Below are 10,525 nucleotides of genomic sequence, written 5' to 3'. Positions count from 1 at the left end.
TCAAATTCATAAAATTAATAACCATTCCCCAACTGACAAATGAACAAATGGTATAAACAGTTTTCAGATGAAATAATCAATGCTATCTATAGTCAGATGCAAAATTGCGCTAAAATACTAATAACTGGAAAATGCAAATTAAAACTATTCTGGGATCTCACCTTATTATTATCAGATTGGGTAAAAGGACAGAAAAGGAAAATGATGAATGTTGGAGGGGATATGGGAAAAAATGATACATTAGTGTATTGTTTGTGGAGTTGTTAACATATTCAACTATTCTACAGAAAAATTTGGAACTATGTTCAAAGGTCTATAAAAGCATACATAATCTACTACGAGGTCTATACCCCAAAATATAAAAAATTAAAATTACCTAAAGATGCAAAACAACATTTATAGTGACTCTTTTCTGGTGGCAAAGAGTTGTGTATATAATTGTATATTTGTATATACAATTATTGTATATTTGTATAATTGACAAAATGTAAAAAAATCCACTGAAGAAAACAATTCCTTAAAAAGTAGAATTGCAGAAATGGAAAAGAAGGTACAAAAATTCACTGGCAAGAAGACATCCTTAAGAAGCAGAATTGGCCAAATGGAAATGTAGGTACAAAAGCTAACTAAGGAAAATAATTAATTCAAATATAGATTTAGTGGAAGGTAGAAGGCAAGTGGAAGCTAATGACATTAAGAGATGTCAAAAGGCCACCGCTGCCGCCTCCTCCGCTGCTGCCTCCTGGCCCTGCTGCTTCTGCACAACTTTCTGGTGGCACTGCATCAGTCTTCCCTTTCCTTTCTCTCCTCCTCCCCCCTTCTTTTGCCCTCTTTTTTCCTTTTTTCTCCTTTCCGTTTCTTTTCCACCCCACTTTGCCATTTTCCTCCCTTCCTCTCCTCAACTCTCCTTTCTGCCTTTCTTCTCTGGCCAGCAAGGGGAAGAAATCCAGAGTTCAACATGGCTAAATGTGACCCCAAGAAACCAAAGGGCAAAATGTCTGCTTACGCCTTCTTTGTGGAACTTGCTGGGAAGAAAATAAGAAGAAGAATACAGAGATTCCTGTTAACTTTGCAGAGTTTTCTAAAAAGTGTTCGGAGGGGTGGAAGACTATGTCAGAGAAGAAAAGTTCAAATTTGATGAAATGACCAAAGCTGATAAGGTACGATATGATAGAGAAATGAAAGACTATGGACCAGCGAAGGGTGGCAAAAACAAGAAGGATCTTAATGCACCTAAGCGGCCAACATCTGGCTTCTTCCTGTTCTGTTTAGAATTTCATCCCAAGATCAAGTCTACAAACCCTGGCATATCCATTGGGGATGTGGCAAAGAAGCCTGGTGAAATATGGAACAATCTGAGTGACAATGACAAGCAACCTCATAATAATAAGGCAGCCAAACTGAAGGAGAAATACAAGAAGGATGTCGCAGATTATAAATTGAAAGGGAAGTTCGGTGGGGCAAAGGGGGTGGCTAAAGCTGCCCGGAAAAAGGTAGAGGAGGAAGACGAGGAGGACGAGAAAGATGAAAAGGAGGAGGATGATGAAGAAGATGACAAATAAAACTGTACCATATTTTGTCTCCATGTGAATACCATAGTGTAGGGGAAACACCTTTAAATGAAACACCTCACCTTTGTGGTGTCAATTGCCCTCTAGGTTCAATTGGCTTCTGATCACATAGCTTCTCAAAACTGCTTCTAGACAGACATTGTACCTGGTTTACATGAAGTGGCTATGGGTATCTCAGAGCACCCAGAAACTGTATCAAAATTGTACATATTTCCAAACCTTTTTAAAAATGAAAAAAAAAAAAGGAGATGTCAAGAATCAGCCAAACAAAATCAAAAGAATGAACAAATTAAAGAAAATGTAAAATACCTCACTGGAAAAATAACTGACCTAGAAAGAAGACACAGAAGAGACAATTTAGGAATTATTGAACTACCTGAAAGCCAAGATCCAAAAAAGTGCCTGGATAGCATATTTCAAGAAATTCTTGGGGGCAGAGTCAAGTTGGTAGAGTAAAAACAAGACTTCTGAGGGGCTCGGACTCTTACCTCCTCCGATTCATGTAAAAGGCGACTCTGAAAAAACTTTGGAGCTGCAGAACCCACAAAATGACACAGAGAAGCTAACTTCCTTGAGGACAGCCCAGCAGGCTGGCAGGAATCTGCCAGTGCAGCCCTGCGGGAGGCAAGCCCAGCCCCACCTTACCCACAGGTTTTAGCCCCAGGGAAAGCCTGACCAGCCACCAGCTGGAGGGACCTCAGATCACTAGCAGCTGTGGCTGTTTCCAGAATTATCAACACATAGATGCTAAGGACAAAGTGAGAAATCAGTGCAGTGTGGACTTTGGGATGCAGTAGTTGGGAGTGCATCGGCCTTTTTCCACTAGGGCAAGATGACACTGAGGAGCTTAGGCTGCCCAGGCACAGCCACATGGCAGCTTCAGCCCCTGGCCTTCAGACTGTAGGGGTCAAAGAGATCAGTCTGAGGGGTAGTCACTCTTGCTTCAACCTGCTTGCATCTGGATTGCAGTCTAGGTTGGAGGTCGTGGGGTGGGTAAACAGCTTTCCAGAATGTGTGGAGGCTTCAGAGAGGGCAACTAAATAATTCCTCTGGCAGCTGAGAAAACCCCAGCATTTGGAACAAAGCTCCGCTGTCTGGTGGCAAAGTCCTACTGTGGCAAAAACCCCAGGGGTCAAGAGACTGAATGGCAACATGACCAGGCAAAGGAAGAAAAGCACACAGAAGAATCCAACATTATATTCCTGTTTGGGGACAAAAAAACAATCAAAGCATGAAACAGGAGGAAGACAGTGAAGTCAGAACTCTGGCACCAAAAGCTTCACAGAAAAACACAAGCTGGTTACAGGTTATAGAGGAACTTAAGAAGCAGATAAGAGAAGTGGAGGAAAACTTGGGAAGAAAAATGAGAATCATGGAAAAAAATTATGAAATGAGAGTCAATAGCCTGACTGAGGAAAATAACACCTTAAAAAACAGACTAAATAAAATGGCAAAAGAGCCTCAAAAAGATAATGAAGAGAAGACTGCCTTCAAAAGTCAAATTTGCCAAATGTAAAAACAATCTCAAAAGCTCACTGAAGAGAATCATTCCTTCAGAAATAGATTGGAGCAAATGGAAGCTAGTGACTTCATGAGAAATCAAGATGCTGTTAAACAGATCCAAACAAATGAAAGAATAGAAGGCAATGTGAAATATCTCATTGTAAAAACCATTGACCTACAAAATAGATCCAGGAGAGATAATTTAAAAATTATTGGACTACCCTGAAAGCCATGATCAAAGAAAGAATCTAGAAATCATCCTCCAAGAAATTCTCAAGGAAACCTGCCTTGATGTTTTAGAACCAGGGGGCAAAATAGAGGTTGAAAATATCCAACAATCACCTCCTGAAAAATATCCCCAAAAGGAAAATCCTAGGAATATTATATCCAGGTTCTGAAATTCCTAGATCAAAGAGAGAATATTACAAGCAGCCAGCAAGAAACAATTTGAATATTTTGGAAACACAATCAGGATAACACAAGATCTGACAGCTTTTACCCTGAGAGATTGAAGGGCTTGGAATATGATATTCTGGAGGGCAAAGGAGCTGGGATTAAAATCAAGAATAACCTACCCAGCAAAACTAAGCATCATGTTTCTGGGGAAAATATGGTCATTCAGTGGAATAGAGGACTTTCAAGCATTCTTGATGAAAAAACCATAGTTGAATAGAAAACTTGACATTCAGATACAAGAAGCAAGAGAAGTATGAGAAGACAAAGAGGGAAAAAAATCATAAGGAGCTTACCAAAGTTGAACTATTTTCATTCTGACATGGAAAAACGATAATTGTAACTGATGAAAATTTCTCAATATGAAAATAGTTAAAGGGACAGATATATATATATATACACACACATACACATATATGTGTATATATGTGTATGTCTATATCAGAGGGTATACAGGCATATGAATACATATGTGAATTGTGTATATATGTTTACATGTATACCTAGATAGAAGGCACAGGACCAATTTAATAGGAAGGGATCATACTTAAAAGGTGAAATTAAGAGGTGAGAGAGCAATGCAATGAGATATGGTGAGAGACAGAATGGGGTAAACTTTCTCATATAAAAGAAGCAAGGGAAAAAGGTTACAATGGAGGGGAAGAATAGGAAGGCAAAAAGGAATGGGTCAACCTTATTCTCATTGAATTTGGCTCAGGGAGGTAATGACATACACACTAAATAGGGTATATCAACCTACAGGAGAGTAGGGGTAAAAGGGATGAGAGGGGGAATGATGGAAAATAGGGCAGGCTGGGGGGGGAGGGAAGTTGAAAGAACCCACTTTTTTTTAAAGCAACGGGGGTTAAATAACTGGCTCAAAGTTACACAGCCAGGTGTTTCTGTGTGGGTGCTAAGTGTCTGAGCCCGGATTCGATCCCCACGTCATCCCGACACTGGAGCCGGTATTCTTACTCTCTGTGCTACCTGGCCACCCTTTGGAAGCACCACTTTTGAAAAGGGACAGGATCACAATAGAGAATAGTACAAGTGGGAGGTGGGATAGGAGGGAGTGAAATATAGTTAGTCTTTTACAGTATGTGTACTATGCTAATGTTTTGCATAGCTACTCGTGTACAACCTATACTGAATTGTTTATCTTCCCAGTAAGGGTGGATGACAAGGGAGGAAGGGAATGAATCTGGAATTCAATGTTTTAAAAACAAATATTTAAATATATATGTATATTTGTATATATGTATATGTGTATGTATATATACTATTTTTATTAATTATTACTATTATTAATACTATTTTACATGTAATTGTGAAATAAGATATACAGGCCCTGGGGCATAGAGATCCAACATGCCCTACTAGAAAAGTTGTAGGGGGTATGGGAGAAGATATGGGAGAGAGCAGATTGGAGGAGGGGATATCCTGTGGGAGTGCTATTTTGGGCAGTGTGTAGGGGAATAATGGGGAGAAAATTTGTAACTCAAAATCTGGCGGAAATGAATGATGTGAATCAGAAGTTAATAGAGAATTTGAAAAATGAAAAAAATAAAAGGTTTTATATAAACAAAGTCAGATTTAAATATTTGTAAAAACATAAATTATTCATAGTTAGTCAGGGGCAATATAATGATAATGAAATTTCACTTCAACTAAATTATTTATTCCTTGCCATCCCAGTTAAATTAACAATTTTTTCACAGAATTATTAAAACATTTATTTGGATAAGCAAAAATCAAGAATATCAAAGGAATTAATGAAAAATATAAAGGAAGAAGTTTTAGCTGTTCCAGATGTTAAATATTTTTATGAGATTATAATTATCTAAAGTATCTGGTCCATGCTAAGAAAAAGAAAGGTCAATGGAAAAGAATAGACATGCTATTTACAGCAGCAAATTAATATGATAACCTTGTATTTGACAAGTATACATATTTAAGTTTTATTTTTAATAAAATTTCTTACTAGGTAAAAAAATAAACATAACTGTTGGAGAAAATGGGAAATTGTCTGGTAGAAATTGGGCATAGTCCAATATCTACACCATTTACCAAGATAAGATAAGATATATACATCTTTCTATCTATCTATCTATCTATCTATCATAGATAGATAGATATATGTGTGTGTATATATATATGTATATATATATACACATGCACATGACCTAAATATGAAGAGATATTTTTAAATGTAAAACATGAATATGTTAATAGACTTATGGATAGGTGAGCAATTTATGAATAAATATGATATAGAGAGCAGTGTGATAGTGAATAGTGAATAATTTCAATTATATAAAATAAAAAAGTTTTGTACAAATAACATAAATTTAGTTAAGATCAGAAGAATATTAGGAAATTCAGGGAAAATATCAACAGATTCTCATACCTCTAATAAATAAAGAACTTTGACAAATCTATAAAAATGCAAGTAACTTCCCAATTGATAAATCATCAAATGATATGAAAAGGCAGTTTTCCAGTGAAGAAATGAATGATTTATAGCCATATGAAAAAATATTTTAAATCATTATTGATTAGAGTAATGCAAATTAAAACAACATTAATATAGCATTTTATACATATCAAATTTGCTTAAATGATTGAAGGGGAAATATAAATAAATATTGGAGAGGATATGGAAAAATTGGGACTCTAATTCACTGTTAGTGGAACTATGAACTGATCCATCAGTTGTTAAGAGAAAAATTGAATTATGCCCAATTAAACTGCCAATACCTTTGACCATCAATACCATTGCTAGGTCTGTTTAACAAGATGATTGAGGGAGAAAGAAAAGAGTCTGTATTTATATTCTATAATATTTATAGCGGCTCCCTTCGTGGTGGCAAAGAACTTGTTAACAGGGAAATGAAAGAACATGTTTTGCTTTATTATTGTGATAGAATATTGTTGTGCTATAAGAAATGATGAACTTGATCTTATAAAATCATGGATAGCTGTGCACAAAACAAGGAAGAATAAAATAGGTAGAACCAAGAGAACACTGTATATGATATCAGTAATATTGTTCAAAAATAACTTGGAGCAAATAAATTATTTTGAGTATTATAAATTCCTAAACTAACTGCAAGGGACATATGAAGGAAGATGCTATCTGCATATACACAAAGAATTGATAAAAACAACTATGTATGGAATGGTCTTACACACACACACACACACACACACACACACACACACACACATCCTCAGTTCTCCCCTTTGGAACCAAAGCCAAAGCTCAGGCTTGACTCCTATGACTTCTCATAGCTAGAGACTTTCTGCCCCAGTGCTTCTGCTCTCACCAGCGCTGTGCTGATTCCTTCTCGCCCTTGGCGCTCTTCCCAGCAAAGCTGAGTCTGGCGCTCCTTGTCAGTAGAGGTTCCTCTCAATCTTCCCGGGCTCAGATGCCCAACTCTTCCCACTATCCTTGGGGTAAAAGTTCCTGTGGTTGGGGTGAAGTGGCTTCTCAAAACAGGGCTTGTTTCTTCTTGCTTAAGGTTTGCCACTTATTGTTAAAGCTGATGCTAGCCTGCAGGTGTTTGCTTTTCACTGCTTTTTCACCAGACTAATCCTGGCATTTTTCTTCTGATCTTCTCTAATTGTTCCAGGAACAATGGTTCCCCTATTCTTATTTATTTTTACCTATATTTTGTTTGCCTTAAGGAACTATTTTGTCTCTCTTAAGGGGGGAAATCTTGAGAGCTTGGAATTTCTAACCTACTCTATCAAGTTTCCAAAAATCTCTTGTCTTTAATGTCTACTCTTATGAAGCCTAGATTGGTCATTGCATTGATCACAGTTCTGGTATCTTTCAGAAATTTTCCTTTAAACCATAGAGGTCATTAGATAAGTTGTTATTTGGTTATGTTTATTTCTTTCTGCATCACTTCCTATAAATCTTCTTAGGCATATCACAGGCTTATAAAACTACAGCCAGAAGGGACCTAAGAGTTAATTTAGTCCAAACCATTCATAACATTTTCAATATATCCATATAAGTGCAAAATTTCTTCAACTGTTCTCTAATTGCTGATGATCAACTTTGTATCAACCATTTTGCTACTACAAAAAAGTGCTAGTTTGTATGTATAGATGTGTCTCTGTGTGTGTATGTGTATGTTTGTGTTTAGAGCAAATGTGACATAGTAGATAAAAATATGGCTTCAGGGTCAGAAAGATCTTTCTTCAATTTTCACCTGTTACACTGGGCAAATTGCTTACATTCTCAGTATCCCCAGACAGCTTTCTAATACTTTTGACCTCCCTTGGTTTTAATAATAACTTACAAATATAATATATTTCTAAACATATTACACATTCATAGAACTCTCACCCTTTCCCTTAAGGCCTTCAATATAGAATCAATGTCTGTAATATGAGGATGATGATGTTTCTCTGAAGAAATTTCTCTTTTAATTATGTGCACATTTATTTTATAAAATAAAACATGGGAGAGAAACATGGGAGTAATACAAATCCATTAAGCACATACTGTATGTCAAAATCTGTTAAATACTTTACAAATATTGTCTAATACTATCATTATAACAATCTTGTGAGGTAGGTGCTATTATAATTCTCATTTTACAGTTGAGGAAACTGAAGAAGGCAGAGGTCGAGTGATTTGCTAAGACTCACACAGTAAGTTGTCAGAGGTGAGAGCTAAATTTAGGTCTCCCTGATTCCAACCCCAGTGCTCTAATCACTGAGTTACCTAGCTACACCAAAGGAAGAAAAGGCATATTCTCTCAGAATATATAAGTATAAAAATAGTTTATTTAAAGTATTTTCCATTATATTCAGAAATCCCCTGCCATCTATCCCTTTAAAGAATACTTCAAGTAGTTTAGCTAAATGTCAGGTATACATAAATTAAAAGGGATAATTTTGAATCTTGCAATATAAATAGTTCCATGCTTATTTTTTTAAAGCACAAATGTAAATAATGAAATCTCAAAGCATGATTATGTAGAGTAAGGAATTCTGAAACTTTAAGGGATACCTGCAGATAATTATAAATGTTAGAAAAATTCATTTGAACATGTTTTGGAATGCAGAGCATTTTAACTACAAGATTTTCTCAATGGCTGCTCTACCTTTATAAAAAGTATTAGAAATTGACAGCTCATTAACAACTCATTAGGAATACTGTTAACTGTGCTAAAGACATATACTCAGCACAACAGACTTTCTGTGAACTATATTGAAACTTGGATTTGATTCAGCACTTTCACGAGGATAAAGACACTTCAGCTTTGCAATTAATGGAAAAGCACACAAATACTATAAGTTAAAATGAATAAAATGCTGTAAGTCACAGAATATTTGCAATGATCTCCCAGAATGATATCATTTCTGTTCTGGCAGTCTTTCTCTGGCAGCTAATTTATAAAAGGTTTTTTTTTTTTTTGTCAATCTTCCATTTCCCCTTCAAACACATGAAAATATATTTCATTCACTGATTCTCATTACAAAATCTTCACATCTGATCATTAAGATTATATGTGGCAAAAGAGAAAGCCAAAACACTAACAAAGAATGAAAATTTGACTGCACCCTCAATTTTGAAAAGAAGATAAAATGATTTAAAATTCAGAGGATTGACTTCCATGAGTCAAGAAGGCAAAGCAGGCAGTAACATACCGGCTTTCTTCTGTATTCACCTCTGAAAAAACAAACAACCATAAAACAGTGCCCCAGAACAAATCCTGAAAAGCCAAAGCCAGCAGAAAGACAAGCTGGATTAGTGTTTTGGCCCAGGAATATTGCAGTATGGGCAAGAAAGCTCAGTCTTGAAGGAAGCATCCCAGCAAGCCAGAAACAAGCCCTACTGAAGTAAGGTAATGGGAAACACTAACCCCCAGGGTGGTGGAGCAGGCATGTGTCAACACAAGGACTCCCACATCCTTTAGCATAGATAGGAAAACTGGCAGATTCCAGTTCAGAGAACCACCATGTGCTTTAGTACTGCCTTGGGCAGGAAGGCACGCTCCAGTAGCCAGACATTCACAAGTTTCAGTATAGCCGGGAAAACACAAAAATACCCAGCCTGGCCTCAGCACACACTAGATACCTTTAAGACACAGATGAGCACCAGATAAACTTCAGACCCCTACAGTCTCCAGCTACCATCATGTAAGGTCCCAGCACATAAAGCTAGTGACCAGGCCATTGGCACCCAGCAAAGAAGATAGGGTCAGTGCCTCCTGTTCTCCAACAGGACAGCTCAACTTTAAAAGCAAGAAAAGAGGCAGAACACATGAGTAAAAAGCAAAAAAATTACTAAAGAAAGGTTCTATGGTGTCTGGAAAGATAAAAACATAAACTGAGAAGAGAACATCATTGTCAATATACCTACATTCAAAACCTCAAAGAGGAATATAAATTGATATTAAGTCCCAAATGCCTTCTTGAAAGAGCTCAAGAAAGATTTTAAAACTCAAATAAAAAAGATATTAGAAAAAAATTGGGAAATAAATGAGATGTATATAAGAGAGAGTAAAAAATGTGGAAAAGGAAGGACAAAAATAATGAAGAGAAGAACTCCTTAAAAATTAGAATTGAGCAAATTCTATAAAAAATAATAGCACATGAAAAATTAGAACTGGACATGTGGAAGCTAATTACTCTTAAGGACATCAATAATCAATCAAACAAAAGCAAAAAAATGAAGAAATTGAAGCAAATATAAAATACCTCATTGGAAAAATAACTGACTTAGAAAAGAGATAAAGGAGACACAATTTAAAAATTATTGAACTACCTGAAAACCATGATCCAAAAAAAAAGAGGACCTGGACATCATCTTTCAAGAAATTATCAAGGATGAGGAGAGATGGCAGAGCAAAAACAGGAACATGCTTGAACTCACATTCCAACCACTTCCAATACTTGTAAAAAAATTTACTCTAAACAAATTTTAGTGCTACAGAACCCATGAAGTGACAGAGAGAAACAAATCTCCCACTGAAGAC

General features: G+C 36.2%; 1 pseudogene; it reads left to right on the top strand.

Moving 5' to 3' along the window:
- The first annotated feature begins 958 nt into the window (after positions 1 to 958).
- On the top strand, positions 959 to 1,763 carry LOC138148174 (high mobility group protein B3 pseudogene; annotated as a pseudogene).
- Positions 1,764 to 10,525: the final 8,762 nt, after the last annotated feature.

The sequence above is a fragment of the Petaurus breviceps genome, unplaced genomic scaffold, assembly GCF_028583685.1.
Source record: "Petaurus breviceps papuanus isolate PSGF00001 unplaced genomic scaffold, PetGlider_PUasm1.0 90822, whole genome shotgun sequence".
NCBI lineage: Eukaryota > Metazoa > Chordata > Mammalia > Diprotodontia > Petauridae > Petaurus > Petaurus breviceps.
This window is presented reverse-complemented; position numbering and strand designations above follow the sequence as displayed.